The sequence below is a fragment of the Dendrobates tinctorius genome, unplaced genomic scaffold (genome assembly GCF_039654945.1).
Source record: "Dendrobates tinctorius isolate UK_male_01 unplaced genomic scaffold, ASM3965494v1 ptg000090l, whole genome shotgun sequence".
Lineage (NCBI taxonomy): Eukaryota > Metazoa > Chordata > Amphibia > Anura > Dendrobatidae > Dendrobates > Dendrobates tinctorius.
The window spans coordinates 10,588,006-10,607,755 of record NW_027361758.1 but is presented as its reverse complement, the minus strand read 5'-3'; positions in this window follow the sequence as shown (position 1 = coordinate 10,607,755).

The window sequence follows — 19,750 nt, the reverse complement described above, 5'->3', positions numbered from 1 at the left end:
AAGGAAAGACTAGAAGCAATGGGATGAAACTGAATGGGAAGAGACACAGATTAGATATTAGAAAAAACTTTTTGACAGTTAGAGTGATCAATGAGTGGAACAGGCTGCCACGAGAAGTGGTGAGTTCTCCTTCAATGGAAGTCTTCAAACATAGGCTGGACAGACATCTGACTGGGATGATTTAGCGAATCCTGCTTTGAGCAGGGGGTTGGACCAGATGGCCCAGGAGGTCCCTTCCAACTCTACGATTCTATGATTCTATGATTCTATGATTCTAAGAGCTACCAGGATGGTGAGCGGACTGCAAAGTATGTCCTACAAGGAACGATTAAAGAATCTGGGAATGTTTAGCTTACGAAAAAGAAGGATAAGAGGAGACATAAAAGCTGTCTACAAATATCTGAAGGGATATCACAGTGTAGAGGGATCATCCTTGTTCTCATTTGCACATGGAAACACAAGAAACAATGGAATGAAACAAAGGGAAAAGATACAGATTAAATAAAACTTTATGACAGTAAGGGTGATCAATGAGTGGAACAGGCTGCCATGAGAGGTGGTGAGTTCTCCAACAATGGAGGTCTTCAAGCAGAGGCTGGACAGACATCGGTCTGAGATGGTTTAGTAAATCTTGCATTGAGAAGGGGGTGGACATGATGACCCTGGAGGTCTAATATTCTAACATAAAGACAATTTTAAAGATAGACATAAGTTTCTGAAAATAGTAGTGAAAAAGACAACAGGTTTGTGTTTTCGTCACGTTATAGCCCTATGGCTTCCCAAATCAGAAGTAGTATTCTAAAAAATTAGAAAGGTTATAGAAAAAAATAAAAAGAGTACAAAAAAAATTAACATTTTCTTAAGCATAGTCAATAAAATTCCTCAAAGGGAAATTTTAAACGCGGGTCATGCTTGTGTAACAGACACCTACTTAAAGGAAACGTGTCACCCCCCCAGGGCGTTTTTCCGTTAAGAGCCACCTTCAGCAGCACTAAAGGCCCCGTCACACTATGTGTCACCGATTTTGTGACGCAGCAGCGATATTGCTAGCGATATCGCTAAGTGTGATACCTCCGACCGGCTCCCCCGCTGTCTATCGCTGATCGCGCGAGATCGTCCAGGGCCGTTTCTCGTCGGCCACTTCCTGCTGGGCTTCCTGCTGGCGCCAACGCGCAACGCGTGGTCGCAGGCGGGAGGACGTCTTCATCGCCACGTCTGACAGGTAAGTAATGACCGCCGACCGCTGCTGCATAGCTGGTGAGATCTGCCTGTGTGGCAGCTCACTAGTGACCATTTAGCGATGCACCAGCGATCCTGACCGGGTCTTATCGTGGTCGGGATCGCTGGTGCATCGCTAAATGTGACGGTACCTTAAGGCTGCATTCTGTAAAGGTGGCTCTTCTTTTTCTGACCCCTAGTAACGCTGAAATATCGACTTTTATAACTAGCTCCTCATACCTGTAATGTGTCCCATAGGTATGGTGTGTCCCCCAGTATAAGCTGCCTACCATCCGTCCATCATGCCTGTCCGGTGTCTCGGTGCCGTCCACCATCTGTCCATCATGATGCCCCTGTGCGTCACTGCATCTTTCTGATTTGAATGCCGGATCCTGCGCTGTGACAAGAGTTCTCGGGCATGCGAAGTGAGCGCTGCCCGAGAACCGACATCAGGCTATTGCGCCTGCGTGTTGCGGAGGAACCAGCCCCGCAGTGTGAATACTTCATAACACACTGCGGGGCGGGATCTGGGGACTCCACAACACGCAGGTTCTATGAACCACAGAGTAAAACTTTATATATTGTCGTACAAAATATATAGTCTATTTGAGAACATGCCCATGCGGCTTTATCTATATAGGTAAGACTATAAGGCCATGAGTACGCGTTGAGTGTGTGATGAGGTTTTTTTTTTTAGTTTTGACACTGCATATTTTCACTGCATCAAAAACAAAGTGTCTAAGGCTAGTTTCACACTAGCATATGGCCGAGGTGCTGAGGGCTGTGGACTTCCTCTGTGAAGCTCCGCCCACAGCCGCACCTCCTCCACTCAGCTCCGCCTACCTCGGCATGCGGCGTGCGTACCCTATCTGTAACATTGGGTACGCAGGCTGTGCCAATGTATGTGGATGCCTCTCCTTGAGTCATTTTGACGGTGCGGCGACCGCACCAAAATGCAACACGTTGCATTCGGCGCAGGTGGCCGCACCGTCAAAATGACGCATGTGGAGGCATCTGCATACATCGGCACGGCCTGCGTACCCAATGTTACAGATAGGGTACGCACGCCGCATGCCGAGGTAGACGGAGCTGACGGGTGGAGGTGCGGCCGCGGGCAGAGCTTCACAGAGGAAGTCTGCAGCCCTCCGCACCTCGGCCATGTGCTAGTGTGAAACTAGCCTTACAGTTCAAGCAAAATGGATTTAAAGAAATCTCACGCCCACTGTGCTTTTTTACACAGCATAAAATGACCTGTGGTGCATTAATACAATCCACATCATGTCAATTTCTCTTGCAGGTACACTGAGTTTTCTGTGCAGATTTTCCTCATAGGGGCTCATACTCACTGGAGATAAAAACGGACGAGTGCAATCCGATAAAAAAAATCGGATTGCACTCGGACCAATGTTATTCAATAGTTGACATCTGATATGCGATGTTTTTCTCAACTGAAATAGGACTGAGAAAAAAATCGCAGCATGCATTCAGATGAAAATCGCCAATACAAGTCAATGGGTGCGAAAAAAATCGGACAGCACTCGGACCATGCGTCACTGAGGCTGCACGGAGTCCCCTGGCTGACCTGAGGTGAACTGATGAGCGTGGGAAAAAGTTCAGAAACTTTTCCATGCTCATTAGCTCATCTCCGGTCAGCCGGGGAGGCTGCACAGAGATGAAATAATTCATTCTGGCAGTGGTTTACAGAGGGGCTGGTCGTATTAGCACTGGTCCCCTTTGTAAACCTGTTAACCCCTTCTGATAGATTGCAGCGAGGACCTGACTGAACAGCGGAGAGGTAAGTATATTGTTGTTTTTTATTTTCTTGTTTTTTACAGATCTATGGCCTTTTTTATTGGATTAGCCGATGAATAAAAATGTGGTCTAAAACTTGGTGTGTTTATTTCATTAAAATAATTTTTAATTAAAGTGTGTGTGTGTTTTTAACCCTTTCCTATTCTAGGGTTAATAATGGATCGGTGTCTTATTGACACCTCGCCATTATTAATCGGCTTAATGTCACCTTCCAATAGCAAGGTGACATTAACCCATTAATATTAACCCATTAGCCACCGCTACAGGGCAATGGAAATAGAGAAGCTAAGTGCCAGAAAAGGTGCATCTTATAGATGCACCTTTTCTGGGGTGTCTGGGGGCAGATTTTTGTAGCCGGGGGGGTGGCAAAAACAATGGTCCCGCTCTAGGCTATTAATATCTGCCCTCACTCACTGGTTTTCCCTCTAATTAACCCCTTAATTTAACACCTACATGTCCCAAATTTTACACACAAACCCTAATCTAATTATTAGTCAAAGACATATAAAAACCTAAATGAAATAAAATGGTTTACTGTATGTAAACCATATCTCATATCCTGTTGTCTTTTGCAATTATTTTACAAAATCCGACAAATGAATTATCGGCTATTCTGCTATTTATATCTCTCTCAAATATATATATATATATATATATATATATATGTGTGTGTGTGTGGTGTGACATATGTGTGTCCACAAACTCAGGAAACATCTGTCCACAGATGTGCCTCCATGCCGCCTCTTTTCTGGCCCGGTCGGAGTAATGTGCATCCCTTTTGTCCCAAATTTCGGGCCTTTCCTGGACCAAAACGATGAGCATCTCTATATTAATGTGGGTAGACATGCTGCAGGACTCCATGGAGGTGTTCTTCCAGGATGTCTGGAGCACTTTTTGAGCTAACTAGCATGTCAAAGCTTCCTGATAATGGCTTGGCCCATTTCCTGTCACCTGGAGAAGTCTTGTGTTTTTCTCGCAAGTCACACATGCGGTCCGTGTGTAATGGGTATTTTTTGCGCACTGTGAGAATCATGTGGGAATAGTGGATGAGGGCAGGTATATCTCGCCCAGATTCCTTTCCTATGTGGCCTAGTCTGGTCAGTATCGCACCTGCTTACTAATGGATAATGGGAGGTGGATATAAAAGGATGCAAGGTGGTTGTGTGAGTCTCTCAGCCTGGGAACACAGAGAGCCTGTCTGTGTGAGAGACACATGTGAGTGAGAGCAGTGCCCACTGCAACTGTGGTTTGGCTGGACGGGAGAAGCCCGCCAGTTGGTAGTTAGGTTGTCCATTGTTTAGTTAGTGCCGGACAGGCAAGGATTTGTTTTATGTTTTATTTCCTTTTGCATTGCTTTCACCGTTAATAAACCTGACCCAGGGTCAGTTACACCCGAATCCCAGCTCTGCGCCTGAGTTTCATGCTGAATGCACGTGACCTTTGACCCCAGCAAAGGCGATCCCGGAGTGTTTTATCACATTGTGATGGAGAACGCGGGCATCACGTTGCAAGCATGAGCATGGAGGACGTGGTGAAAGCGCTGGTACAGTCCACCGCCGTCCAGCAAGAAGCTAATCGGGTGATGATGGCCCAGCTGAAGGAGTTGGTGGACATGACAGTTGCCGATCGTTCGCTTCTCCAGCAGGTGGCGCAGCGCTTGGCAAGCTTACCTGAGCTTAACCTGGAAGCCGAGTCGAGAGTGATTCACGTGAGTCGGTACTGGCAGAAGATGACGACCGAAGATGACGTCGAGGCATACCTGACCACGTTTGAACGGACGGCGGTGCGAGAAAAATGGCCGAAGGCACGATGGGCCGGCCTGATTGCCCCGTTTCTTTCCGGTGAGGCCCAAAAGGCTTATTATGACTTAGAGCCTGAAGCCGCGCAGGACTTTGACAAATTGAAAGCCGAGATCTTGGCCCGGCTGGGAGTGACGACCGCTGTCCGTGCACAGAGAGTGCATCAATGGACTTATCAGCCGGATAAACCACCGCGGTCCCAGATGTTCGACCTGATCCACGTGACGAAGAAGTGGCTACAACCCGAGGTGTTGACAGCGCCAGAGATAATCCAGAGAGTCGTCATGGACAAGTACCTGAGAGCTCTACCGCCAGCCCTGAGGAAGTGGGTAAGCCATGGAAATCCTATGACGGCAGATCAACTGGTGGATCTGGTTGAACGTTACTCCGTGGCGGAAGGACTCCGAGACGACGCTACCCCACCTCGTTCTTCATCATCTCCACGTGGAACCGGTAAGACTGTTCCAGGGAGTAGGGGAGATGGAAAAATCCCTAAGACAGTGGGGGAGGAAAACGGGACTGCCCGCACTGCGAGGCCGAGAGTAACGAACTATGGTCTAAGCAAGGGGCCCGTTAGGTGTTTCCGCTGCCAAGAGATGGGACATATTGCTGCGAACTGTCCGGTCACTACTGAACCCATGCAGTGCGACATCACAGACTCTAAAAACCGCATGTCTATGGTTGCACGGGTAGTGAGTGTGAATGCCGGTCAAAAGGATGCGGATGTGTGATTTAACTGTTGATGGCAAAAATGTGGTGGCATTGTTAGACTCGGGAAGTGTGGTGACTCTGGTGAAGGCAAGTCTGGTGTCAGCCCCGACTGGACCATCAGACAAATTTTCTGTAACGTGTGTGCATGGAGACACCTGTTCGTACCTCACCACGGTCATATGCATTACTACTTCCTATGGGTCTGTGCAACATAAAGTGGGACTCGTCCCGGCGTTATTGCATGATGTTATCCTGGGCCGGGATTTTCCCCACTTCTGGCAATTGTGGGAGAATCAGTTGATACCCCAGGGTAATAGTGTACATGATTCTTCTCCCAGGGCACATGTGGGTCCCGAACCCCTGGAAGAGGTCTCCCCGGAAGACTCTGGGGAAGAGTCTGCGGGAAATGACCTGCAGTTCCCGTTTTCAGTCATGGCGGGTGATACGGAGGAGACCGGGGAAGAGGAGGAGGCCGACAGCCGTCCACCTCCCCGTTTGCCGGATTTAGAAGTTCAGAAAGATGACTTCCAAAGTGAGCAAATAAAGGATCCTACCCTTTCTCAGGCTAGGACAAATGTAAAAGTGATAAATGGGGTACCCGTAGAACCTGGCTCTAGGCTGGCATATCCTTACATGGTTCTGGAGAATGATTTACTCTATCAGATAGAGAAAAAGGGGGAAGATACGGTGCAACTATTAGTCGTGCCAAAACCCTACCGGCGGCAGGTGCTGGACCTGGCCCACGGACATGTGATGGGAGGTCACCTGGGAGTCCAGAAAACCACCGAAAGGATATTACACTGTTTTGTTTGGTCAGGCATGCATCACGATATTCGTGTATATTGTGAGTCTTGTCCTGACTGCCAAGCCTCTGCACCTAAGCCCCGGTTCTGTAGCCCTTTGGTACCCCTACCTATTATTGAAGTCCCGTTTGAGAGGATTGGGATGGATTTAGTTGGGCCCCTTCCACGGTCTGCACGTGGACACCAAGATATCCTGGTCATCTTGGATTATGCCACTCGTTACCCGGAGGCCATCCCTTTGCGTAACACGGCCACCAAGACGATTGCCAAGGAACTGGTGCATGTGTTTAGTCGGGTCGGTATACCAAAACAGATACTCACCGACCAGGGGACCCCCTTTATGTCCAGGGTAATGAAGGAGCTCTGCCGATTGTTACAAATCGAACCATTACGCACATCCGTGTATCACCCTCAAACAGACGGGTTGGTCGAACGGTTCAATAAAACTCTGAAGCAGATGCTGAGAAAGGTGATAGACAAGGATGGGAAGAACTGGGACTATTTACTTCCGTATTTGCTTTTTGCCATCAGGGAAATACCCCAGTCTTCCACGGGATTCTCGCCTTTCGAGTTATTGTACGCCCGACGTCCTCGCGGACTGTTAGACGTTGCAAAAGAAACCTGGGAGGGTCAGGTCACTCCGTTTAAAACAGTGATAGATCACGTCACACAAATGCAGGACCGTATTGCGGCTGTTATGCCTATCGTCAAAGAACACATGATACAGGCTCAAGGAGCCCAAAAAAGAATCTATGATAGGGGCGCCAAGATCCGTACGTTTGCACCCGGAGATAGGGTGTTGATCCTGGTCCCCACGGTGGACAGTAAGTTCCTGGCAAAGTGGCAGGGCCCCTTTGAGATTAAGGAAAGAGTTGGTGAAGTAAACTACAAAGTATACCAGGCAGGTAAACGGAAACCTGAACAGATTTATCATGTAAATCTGATAAAACCCTGGAAAGATCGGTCTGCCTTGTCAGCGGAGCTGGCCCGTCCCGTCTGCTCGCATACCGTACCGGAGGTACGGGTTGCAGAGACTCTCTCGGAGCGGCAAAAGACTGAGGTCAGGCAGTTTCTACTTCACAACCAAAAGTTTTTCTCAGAAAAACCCGGGCAGACTACGCTAATGAAACATGACATTGTAACGGAACCTGGTGTCACAGTTCACGTAAAGCCCTACCGAATCCCGGAAGCGCGCCGTGAAGCCGTTTCCCGAGAAGTGAAGGCAATGTTAGAGTTAGGTGTCATTGAGGAATCGCACAGTGCTTGGTCCAGCCCGATTGTGCTAATTCCTAAACCGGACGGCACCATCCGGTTCTGCAATGACTTCAGGAAACTGAATGCGGTCTCAAAATTTGATGCCTACCCTATGCCCCGCGTCGACGAGTTAATAGATCAGTTAGGAAAAGCCCGGTATATAACGACCCTAGACCTAACAAAGGGGTATTGGCAGATCCCTCTGGCGGAGGCTGCCAGAGAAAAGACGGCATTTGCTACCCCAGAAGGTCTATTTCAGTATGTGTATATGCCGTTTGGACTGCACGGAGCACCGGCGACCTTCCAGAGACTGATGGATCGAGTCCTGAGGCCACATAGGCGGTACGCTTCGGCCTATTTGGACGACATTGTCATTTACAGCTTGGACTGGGAGACTCATCTCCAGAAAGTACAAGCTGTGATTGACGACCTGTGGGAGGCTGGTCTAACCGCGAACCCCAAGAAATGTCACATCGGGCTAGAAGAAGCCCGGTATTTGGGGTATGTAATTGGGAGGGGTGTTGTTAAACCCCAGGTTGATAAGATTCAGGCAGATCAGGACTGGCCGCAACCTGTCAACAAGAAGCAGGTACAAGTCTTCCTGGGGATCGCCGGCTATTATCGCCAGTTCATACCCAATTTTGCAGCCATCGCTACCCCCTGACGGATCTTACAAAAGGGAAAGACTCCGTCATGATTAAATGGAGTTTAGCGGCTGAAGAAGCCTTCCATAGCCTAAAACGGGCACTTTGCTCTCAGCCCGTACTGGTGACTCCGGACTTCCGCAGCGAGTTTGTGGTACAAACGGATGCCTCTGATACCGGTATCGGGGCCGTACTGTCACAAGTGAGGGACGGAGTGGAACACCCAGTCCTCTATCTCAGCAGGAAGCTGAATAAACACGAGCAAAGGTATGCAGTCGTAGAAAAAGAGTGCCTCGCCATTAAGTGGGCTCTCGAGGCCCTCAAATATTACCTGGTGGGCCGAAAGTTCAGGCTGATCACTGACCATGCCCCTCTCAAGTGGATGCACTTGAACAAGGAACGGAATAGCCGGGTGACCCGGTGGTTCCTTGCCCTGCAGGCCTACACTTTTACGGTGGAGCACCGCCCAGGAGTACAGATGGGAAACGCAGATGCCCTGTCCCGAGTGCACTGTTTGGCGGGTGTCATTGCTTGACCGGAGTGGTCTGAGCAGAGGGGGGGGATATGTGAGAATCATGTGGGAATAGTGGATGAGGGCAGGTATATCTCGCCCAGATTCCTTTCCTATGTGGTCTAGTCTGCTCAGTATCGCACCTGCTTACTAATGGATAATGGGAGGTGGATATAAAAGGATGCAAGGTGGTTGTGTGAGTCTCTCAGCCTGGAAACACAGAGAGCCTGTCTGTGTGAGAGACACATGTGAGTGAGAGCAGTGCCCACTGCAACTGTGGTTTGGCTGGACGGGAGAAGCCCGCCAGTTGGTAGTTAGGTTGTCCATTGTTTAGTTAGTGCCGGACAGGCAAGGATTTGTTTTATGTTTTATTTCCTTTTGCATTGCTTTCACCGTTAATAAACCTGACCCAGGGTCAGTTACACCCGAATCCCAGCTCTGCGCCTGAGTTTCATGCTGAATGCACGTGACCTTTGACCCCAGCAAAGGCGATCCCAGAGTGTTTTATCACAGCACCCATAGACTTGCATTGGCGTATTTTGGCCGTAATACGATGGCAATCACATCATGCTGCGATTGTCTCGGCCTGTAACATACGGACGAGAAATATACTGATGATGGGAGCTGGCCCATAGAGAAACATTGTTCCGAGTGTGATGTGTTGTTTTTACGCCTCTCACTCGTCTGTATTTCTCTCTAGTGTGACGCCGGCTTAATACTTGTAGAAGCATGTCACCACTGTATTTTTCACAGACTCCTGGTTTTGGGTTACAAATACTGATACTGACCAAATACTGAATGTGTGAACATGGCCTAACTTACAGTAGTCATTGTAGAACAGTCAGGAGCAAAATCATTGAGATTGTCTGCCATTTATTTTATATGTATGGCCAGCTTTAGTCTATTTAGTCCATTATATCCTCCTTCTTCTCCTCTCGCTTCCCTGCAGGTGAGTGTAATAAAAGGTCTTTTTCTTGTTTTGCAGGTCAGGTTGGGGGCACAAATACCGCATTATAGAATGCTGTATATCAGCCCTGAAAGGTGGTGGCTGTTTCTCATATTGGTCAAACCTGGTGACAGGTTCCTTTTATTACAGTAATTAAGCAGACATTACTACATAGCATCACTAAGGGCCCCGTTACACGCTTCAATGTCCCAGCGATCCCACCAACGATCCGACGAGGATGGGATCGCTGGAACACAGTTAGACAGACTCACCAGTGATCAGGACCAGCGAACAAGCTGGTATCCAGGGTAAACAGCGGGTATCTAAGAGCCGCGTGGCTCTTAGTTACCCGCTGTTTACCCTGGATACCAGCTCCCATCGTCGCTGATCGTTGGTCTCTCGCTGTCACACGCAGTGATGTGTGCTGCCCAGCGGGAGACCAACGATAGAATTATGGCCCAGACCATTAGGCAACGATTAACGATCAGTCAACTGATTGTTGATTGTTGCTACATGTCACACGCAACGATGTCGTTTCGACATCGCTGCAACGTCACCAAACTGGTGACGTTGCAACAATATCGTTCACAATATCGTTGTGTGTAACGGGGCCTTAAGGAGCTGCCTACTTTAGAGGTCAGTTAAAGCATAGTTGAAGGGAGTCGGCCGTCCCCCTAATTTTTTAGACAGTGAGTGCCCTTTCTACCATGCGTATTTTCTATATGATACATGTTTTTTCACGAGATAGTTCACCGCTGTTTTTTCCTGCCCCACCTCTTATGCGGTAATCACTATCATCAGGTATTTTAGGTTTAGAGGTATCAATATGATTTGACTCCATATCTGAGCTTTATTTTATGTAACTGGGGCAACACTTGTAAAAAAAAAACAAAAAACTTCAAAAATGTCCATAAAAACATGTTTATTACACGCAGTATTTTTCATGCCAAGACAATGGTTTTTGATTCAGAAAAATCTGCTGCAAATACTCAAAGTGTGCACATAGCCGAAGTTATTGCGAAACTCCTCTAGCAGTGGCTAATCTTCAAAGAGGACAAAAGATTAGGAATCTTGAAATCCAACATGTCCAATCTTTCTTAAGGGGGTTTTACACATAGCGATATCGCTGGCAATATCGCTAAAGCATCACCGATTTGGTGACGCAGCAGCGATATCGCTATGTGTGATACTTACCTCCGACCAGCTCCCCCGCTGTCTGTCGCTGATCGCGCGAGATCGCGCAGCTCCATTTCTCGTCGGGCGCTTCCTGCTGGCGCCGACGAGCGACGTGTGGACGCGGGTGGGAGGACGTCAGGATCGCCGCGTCTGAAAAGTAAGTTACGACCGCTGTATCGCTGCTGCATCGCTGTGAGATCTGCCTGTGTGGCAGCTCACTAGCGACCATTTAGCGATGCACCAGCGATCCTGACCGGGTCGTATCGTGGTCGGGATTGCTGGTGCATCGTTAAACGTAAAGGGACCTTTAGTTAACATTTGTTGCTGGGATATAGTCAGGACAAAACCATTGAGATTGTCTGCAATTTATTTTATATGTATGGCCAACTTTAGTCCATTATACAGTATAAAAAAAGGTTTAACACACATCTCATTGTATTGTTGTGGCACATATATTCATATTAAAGGCTCCAATTATGTAATGTTATGTAATTTCTGATATTTTAAGGTATAAAATATGAGACACTCTGTTTTATTCTAGCTTCCAACATTTTCTTGTAGGCAGTGGAAAGTATGCAGTGCTGTCACATGAATGCAGTGCACTGCAGCAGCTCAGGACAATAATAGAATATGTTGGCTTTTTTCCACTGACTTATTAACAGACTCTTAGTGAATGATGTGAGATATGACTTACCCTTTTTTTGTCCAAGCAGCATACAAAAATAGCTTTCCAAAGCTAAATTAAGTTTTTGTGACCTTATTTTTACTTCGTTAGTCTCTCAATTTAAACTGGTTAATACAAGTGCTCCAGAAGTGTGCATACAAGTGTGGCCAACATTATTGGCACTCTTGTTTGCTTATTATAAAAAAAGCCAATATCTTCACAAATAAGTAGATATGTACCAATATTGAAACTTTTTAAGAGTGTGGTAAAATACAGTATGCTCACTAACAAAGTAGACCTGTCAGTATATTCACTAACAAAGTAGACCTGTCAACATACATGCAGTAATTTACCAAAAAATTAAAGGAAAAACCTAATATATGAGATTGACAGGGTTAACGGAACCCCTCCCCAATACCTGCAACAGCTTCTGTCCCTTCTGTGCCTGCTTCGAATATTAGGCGGCGTCGAACCTTCGTGATGCATGACAGCATTGGACCTGTTTTATTCCTGAGACTTGTGGTGCTGCTAACTCAGGATACTAAGGGATTAATTGTCTGGTGTTCTGATTATTCCCTTTTGAGAACCTTAGGTGGGATACCTAGTACTTGAACCCCTGGGTCTCTGACTTCCGCTGCCAGTCAATTAGTTTTGCTAAAAGAAAACTAAAGAAATTAACTGGGATATAAATGCATGTAAGGGCCCCGTCACACATAGCGACTCACCAGTGATCCCGACAACTATATGAACTTGTCAGGATCGCTGGTATGTTGCTACATGATCCCTGGTGAGCTGCCAAACAGACAGCTTCACAGCGATCAGCACCAGCGACGACGAGCGTGCACGTCGCTGTGTGCCTTAGTTACCAGCGCGCTGGTGCAGGGAGCTGGTAACCTAGGTAAACAGTGGGTTTCTAAGTGCCACGCAGCGCTTAGAAACCCGCTGTGTACCTTGGCTACCAGCTCCCTGCACCAGCACGCTGGTAACTAAGGTACACTGTGGGTTTCTAAGCGCAGGGCTTAGAAATCCGCTGTTTACCTTGGTTACCAGCTCGCTGATCGCTGGTCTCCAGCCTGCCACACGCAGCAATGCGTTCTGGCCACAGGGAGACCAACAATCAAAGAAAATGTCCAGGGCTTTCCACAACGATCAGTGATACCCGGCAGGGGGGCCAGACTCGGATAGGTGTCACACACAGCGATCTCGCTGGTGAGATCGCTGTTACGTCACAAAACTTGTGACTCAGCAGCAGTCTCGCTAGAGAGATCGCTGTGTGTGGCGGGGGCTTAAGTGTATCTTCACAATGGCCACTAAACAAGCAAAGCCCAAGATGGAAACATAATTAGGGTCACCATGACGTGGTGGGATGGCTTTCACATTTTTTTTTAATCAATATTACTATATGTTAACTAAGTACCCTATATTGTTTTCATGCTCTATTGCTTATTATGTTTGGGTTTTGTTTTGTTTAGTAGCCAGTGTGAACATGCACTTACATGCTGCATGCACAACTTATATCCCAGTTCTTTTCTGTGTTTTTTTTAATCAGTTTGTTTGCACTCTGTGCATATAAAGCTATGATTTGCCTTTTTTTTTTTGAGCTGGACATTATATTATTGTGGTTCCCCATGGCTGTGTGTCTACTAGTCAGGTTCAGTCCTTCTCAACCCATATCCACATACATGTCACTTGACAAAATGTTAGGTTTTTAAGATTAGAGGTTAGGACCGTCCCGACTAGGGTCACTGTGAAGTGGTGGGATGACTTTGGATTTTTTTTTTTAATAAAAAAAAGTTAACTAAGTAACCTATATTATTTTCATGTACTATTGATTATTATGTTTCCATCTTAGAATCAATTTGTTTTTCTACATGACTTGTGCTCAGGTCTATGCTTCTGCTGTTTTTTTGACCTCGGCGTGTATTTTGACCATCCTCTTGTCTTACGATTCTGTTCCTGAGGTGACCTCCTGTATCTGACCCAGCTAAATGACTATCCATCTTGATAGCTTGCACCACTGAACAGCAGCTGACTATGTGGCATTTGTCCAGTGACCCCTGTATAAGTCCAGATCCCTATACAGGGGTTACAGGGTGAATGCCAAATCGACCCCTGGGCTCTCGGAAATGGAGCAGCTTGTGCCAAGCCTGTTCGTGGCTACCTTTTTGGAGCTGCCAGGTGACTACGAACAATACCCATGTGACACTGGCACTATAAAACTGCACAGCCCATGGAAGGTTGACAGATATCAATAGGGTTTCTACAAACAAGCTTTACACAAGCCTCTCCACTTAGCAGATCCTAGTATAACAATGGCCTTGACCCTTTAACCCCTGTAAAGGAATCTCGACATGCAGTTAAGTCTATGGAGTGGCTGCTGATCAGTGGAGTGTGAATGAGGGTTAAGGGGGTTTTACACATAGCGATATCGCTATAACGTCAACGATTTTGTGACGTTATAGCGATATCGCTAGCGATATCGCTGTGTGTGATACTTACCTCCGACTGGCTCCCCCACTGGTTATCGCTGATCGCGCGAGAATGTCCGGCTCCATTTCTCGTCGTCAGCTTCCTGCTGGGCTTCCTGCTGGCGCCGACGAGCGACGCGTGGAGGCGGGCGGGAGGACGTCAGGATCGCTGTGTGTGAAAGGTGAGTATCGTGCACTGCGTCGCTGCTGCATCGCTGTGAGGTCTGCCTGTGTGACAGCTCACTAGCGATCATTTAGCGATGCACCAGCGATCCTGACCGGGTTGGATCGCTGGTCGGATCGCTGGTGCATCGCTAAATGTAAAGGGACCTTTAGTAGTATAATGTATAACTGGTGACTAGAAAGCTAATGCTAGGGGGTATAAGTAGGGAAGGAGCTAATTAAATCTGAATGATAAACTCATTACAGAAGCAAGTTCACTGGCTGCAGGGACCACAAGTCTCTGTTATACTGAAGTCTAGTAGAAACAGCGTCACCCGTTGTGTTAGTGAGGCCCTGTCTAGCAACAGGAGCAGAGGTAGTAGGTCCATGTTCAGACACTGATGTTATAGTACAACTCTTTTTTAGAGGCACCTTCAGACCCTTGGGTGAAGGGTTATCATGAAATGCTTTGTGTAATTTCCTGGAAAGTTTGTTGGTGCTAATGTTACTAGCCGAAACCCAAGAACTTTCCTTTGGCCTCATAGCCAAATGTATGAGATACCGCATGGAACCTCTCACTACTCAGGAGGGAAAAAATTTTTTGTACTCACACTCCGAACAGTTTCTGACCTAAACAGGAGGAGGAGGATTTCTAATAGAGTGAACTGGAGACTAGCATAATTTAAGCAGGGATTTCTGTAGCATGTTGCATATCTGGAAGGAATGAGAAAGTTTCAAGCATGAGGCTGCTTGATTAATCACCTAAGTTATTTCATATGGACCAGTAAGCTTGGCCCTAGCTCAATAGTTTAATGTTTTTTTAATGGATAATCACACCATGTCCTAAATACCAAATGTTGGCCCAACTGTTGCGCTCTTATTTTCAGTAGAGGTCTGTCTACCCTGTGCCCTCTTCAGGACCTCGCTGACCTCAGACCAGAAGAACTTCAACTATCCATGGATATATCGGTAATTGGTTTATCTATCCCAGAGGTCGAAAAAGAAACAAAGCAAAATTGATAGCCAAATTACAGAAGAATGGAGAAGTACTATTCAACTCTTGATACTATTTACAAATAGCAAACTCATTCAATCAGACAGGCGTTCAGAGATAAAACACCAAAGATATTGCCCTAGGGGCTGATTAGTATGTGTGTCTGAACTCTGTATTCTAAGTGGTAGACAAGTGAAAATGACAATTCAATATTGATCTTATTACAGAATGCCCTCCAGAATTAGAAAAACAATATTTTCTGGAATACATTGTAGCTGTACGTGTTTAATGAATTACTTATGGTTTGGGAGGTATGCAACTACGACAAAGGGACAAAGTGACACCAATTATTGAATCTGTCAATCCCTGCCCAAATAACTGTTTTTTTTTTTTTTTTTTTCTTCAGAGGATGGCAGATCAGTAATGAAATTCATATAGAGATGTGTCCAAAGTCTTTTGAGAGACACTAAGGACTGGAGAAGTTTAACAGGACGAGTTTGGGGTGTTTTGGCTTGGGCTCAGATTTCACATGCAGTTTCATATTCTCTACAATCCTGAACATTGGTTTGCCACCACAAAAATGCAGATTACTAGCTAGATAGTATTGCTAAACCCATGGATAAGGGTACTGTTACACTTTGCAATGCTCCAGCGATCCCGACAACGATACAACCTGGTAAGGATCGCTGGTAAGTCGCTACATGATCGCTAGTAAGTTGTCAAACAGGCAGATCTATTCAACGATGCAGAAACGATTCAGCGATCCGTATAACGACCTTGGAGGTCGTTGGGACATTGTCACACAGCAGCTATTCTGACGACTCACGCCTGCGTTCCTGAGTTCTGCGTCGCCAACGAGGTCGCTCGTCAGCGTCAAACACAGCGATGCGCACTGGCCAGCGGGACGCCAACGATCAAAAAATGGCCTAGGACATTCGAGCACGATCAGCGATATCCAGTGGGGGGGCCGGTTGCCGCTATGTGTCACACATAGCGAGATCGCAGGCGAGGTCGCTCTTGCATCACAAAACCTGTGACGTTTCAGCGATCTCGTTATGTGAGAAGGGGCCTTAACTGTGAGTACTAAATCATTGTATTCCTTAACAACTCACAGACGGAACTGAGGAAAAACAAATAATTTTGGGGTACGAGTATTGTCAGGTGCTAATACTTGAGAACTACAGATCTCCTATACATGATCAAGAAATACAGAAGACATGAATATACCCTTAGCTAGAATGGGAACTAGGTCAAAGTCCTAGGTTTGAGATGAACAGAGACGTCAGTAGTGAGACCATCTAGTCTGCCTAGGGCTTAATTTCTTGGCTGAATAAAGATAAGATTTTAGTGGTCCATGATAACAGTGATATATATACTTGTGACACTTTTTGGTATGCGACTCCATTCCACAAAGGCGCACTTGATTGCCAATAATTAATGATTACGGATATGAAAATTAATCTCTGTAATGAAAAAAAGCGCGTGTACTGAGTTCAGTGAGAGATTATGTAACTTATGATAACACCACCCCAACTCTAACTACTTAGACATCAAACTCTGCTGCAAAAGGACATTCTAGATCAGGCTGGGCCAATCAGGGGCGGACATATCACTGGTGCAACCTGTGCAACCACACAGGGGATCAAGAGGTAAGGGGGTCCATTTCTACTTCCAAAGCTGGTGCAATTTTGCATTTTTTTTTAGGAGTTCTTGGGCTGCAAAAGGCCCTTATATTGTTCTTGCACAGGGGCCCATTTCTGTCTGTGTTCGCCAGTGGGAACAATATAAGGTCAGATAAGAAACATTCCTTTAACTCAGTGAGGCACGGATTACCTCTGCTTTTAAGTTAATGACATCAGCCACTTTCTTAGTTAAACCAGACAGTTGTTTGGAAATCTAGGAAAAACGTTTAATACATTTTTGTCAGCCTGACACCCTCATTACTAAGCCGATAAGTAAACATACACACATTGTCACCAGCCTATGTAGGAGCGATAACAGAACGAACGTACATAGGCTGTAACCAAACAGCAACTGTTATTTTTTTCATTTTTTTCTTTAAAATGATGTTAATATGATGATAATATTCTGGGAGGGATACAATAGCCATAAAGGTTCCCAGGCTATTAATATGAGCTCACAGCTGTTTGCTTAGCCTTTACTGTGTGGACTTGTATATAAAGTATGGTACTGTGTAGGACAGGAGCTGCAAGAAACATACACAGACAGACAAACACAGACAGACACACACACACAGAGATCATACTCACCCACCGTGACACTGAGAAGTCTGAACCACTTCACTCTGGATCTTCAGTGACTGAAGATCCAGACTGAAGTCCTGCCGCGCTCAGCGGTGGAGAATCCTCTTCTCGCGCCAACATCGTGGCTCCGCCTACTTCCTCGAAGGCAGCTGAACTGAACAAACTGTCATCTGATCTAATCCAAGGGAGCTATATAGCTGGATAGGTAGCACGGTGCACCTAGAAGCTTCTTTTGGGATCGGAGAAGGCTGCCGCATGCCATAAGCTAAGCATTAGGTACAGGTACTAAGAAAGTCTGGCTAGCCAGGTCAGTGGATGACTCTGCTGCTCTGCGCCAGCCACTGAGATGTAGGACCGTAGCCAGGTCCCTACACTTTCAATAGTTTCTCTTTTGTTAAATGTTCCTTATCATTAGAAACGGTTCAAAGAAAAGAGAGACGTGTATTTTACATGTTTTATGATTATTTATCCCCATATTGGTGGGAGGCCCCCCGCTTGGTGGGTGGCCCAGAGCCTGGGCCCCTTGGGCCCTCCCCCTAAATCCGGGCCTGCCATTCATGTGTGGGGGGCTTTTCACACAATGGAGTGGGCTCACTCACAATTTTGCCTAAGAACACAGACATAAAGATTGAGAAGCATCCGCCAAGAGAAACTTCTCCCAACAATGCAGGAGCAATATGGTGGTGAACCATGTTTTTTCCAGCATGAAGGAGCACCATGTCACAAAAGTAAAAGCTTAATGGCTTGGGGAGCAAAACATTGCTTCTCAGTATGCACTATACCATGACGAAGAATGCATGTTGTGCTTGAAACATGTTGTTTTTTATTCTATCTGTACAGTCATTCTAATGATGGAGTTTTAATGTAATATTGTAATAAATTGGTTGATTTTGTCCTCCAGATCTGGAACATTTTTCACTTTCCCTCTTGCTATGAATCACGCATGATCACCACGGGTTCTGTTGAACTGAGGCTTCCACCCTATACACATTGAAGGTGAGCTGGTTATATACGATCTGGAGTTGCTGTGGGTTGGACGCTGTGTAATTCTGCAGCATCCAACCCGCAGCGTCCAGATGTTATAGCATACTGGATGGGATTTCAAGCAATCCCCTGTCCACTCTGCGTCCACAGACACCTGTGGATCACCCGCAGAGACGGATATGCAGCTAGTCTTTCCAGATTAGACTAGCGACTCTGCAAGAGAAATTTCACCCATAGAATGTATTGGACGCGGTGAATCCGCACGGTTCAGTGAACACATGCGGATTCACCTGCGTTCTATAGACGGCAGCGCTTTGTACGCAGCGAACATGAGCTGCATCCAATTCACTGCTAGTTGCGGATCATGGGCACCCGGCCTAAATGAGTGCTACAGGACCACTGAAGCAGTCGCCGAGTTTCCATAGTTTGTAGAATTAAAAGCACCTTGCTGCATTGTTATTTCTCATAATAGACAAACTAACACAATCCCAAGGGTCCTCAGTATAGTAAATAGGGTCTGTCAGGCTTTATTTGCCACCATCATTTGATGGATCTGGTTCCTGCCTGAATCTTGTCCCATTACAGAGAAAAAAAAATGATGGCGCTCAGACCAGAGATAAGAACCTAGCCCAAGTGTGAGACATGACGCGTTCATCGCACTAAGCCGGACTACACATGAAGATCCGATGTTGTGTGTATGTTATGTTTTGTTACAACATAGCTAATCCGGGTGATCACAAGACATTGGTGTGTTATGTGACCACTGCAGCCAATCACAGGTTGCTGACAGGCAAATTTCATCCACTCTAATGGAATATTGATAAGTAATAATAATAATAATGATAATAATCTTTATTTATATAGCGCCAATATATTCCGCAGCGCTTTACAGTTGAACAGTTTCAAACACAAGTCATAAGTAACAACGTTAACAATACAATAATTAAAGCGAAATAAGACGACCCTGCTTGTGGAGCTTACAATCTACAATGAGGTGGGGGAGATACAAAGCACAGGTTTGTATTTACAATTATGTATTTACAATGACGGTCCAGCCATCTTCAGGGGGTGGGGGTTAGATGGAGATAGTGAATGGGCTACACACACAAACATAACATGACTTTGATTACTGAATGTGATAGGCCGCTCTGAACAAATGTGTTTTGAGCGAGCGCCTAAAACTATGCAAATTGTGGATGGTCCTAATATCTTGGGGTAGAGCATTCCAGAGGATTGGCGCAGCACGGGAGAAGTCTTGGAGTCGGGAGTGGGAGGTACGGATAAGGGCAGAGGTTAGACGAAAGTCATTTGCAGAGCGCAGCGGTCGGTTAGGCCGATAG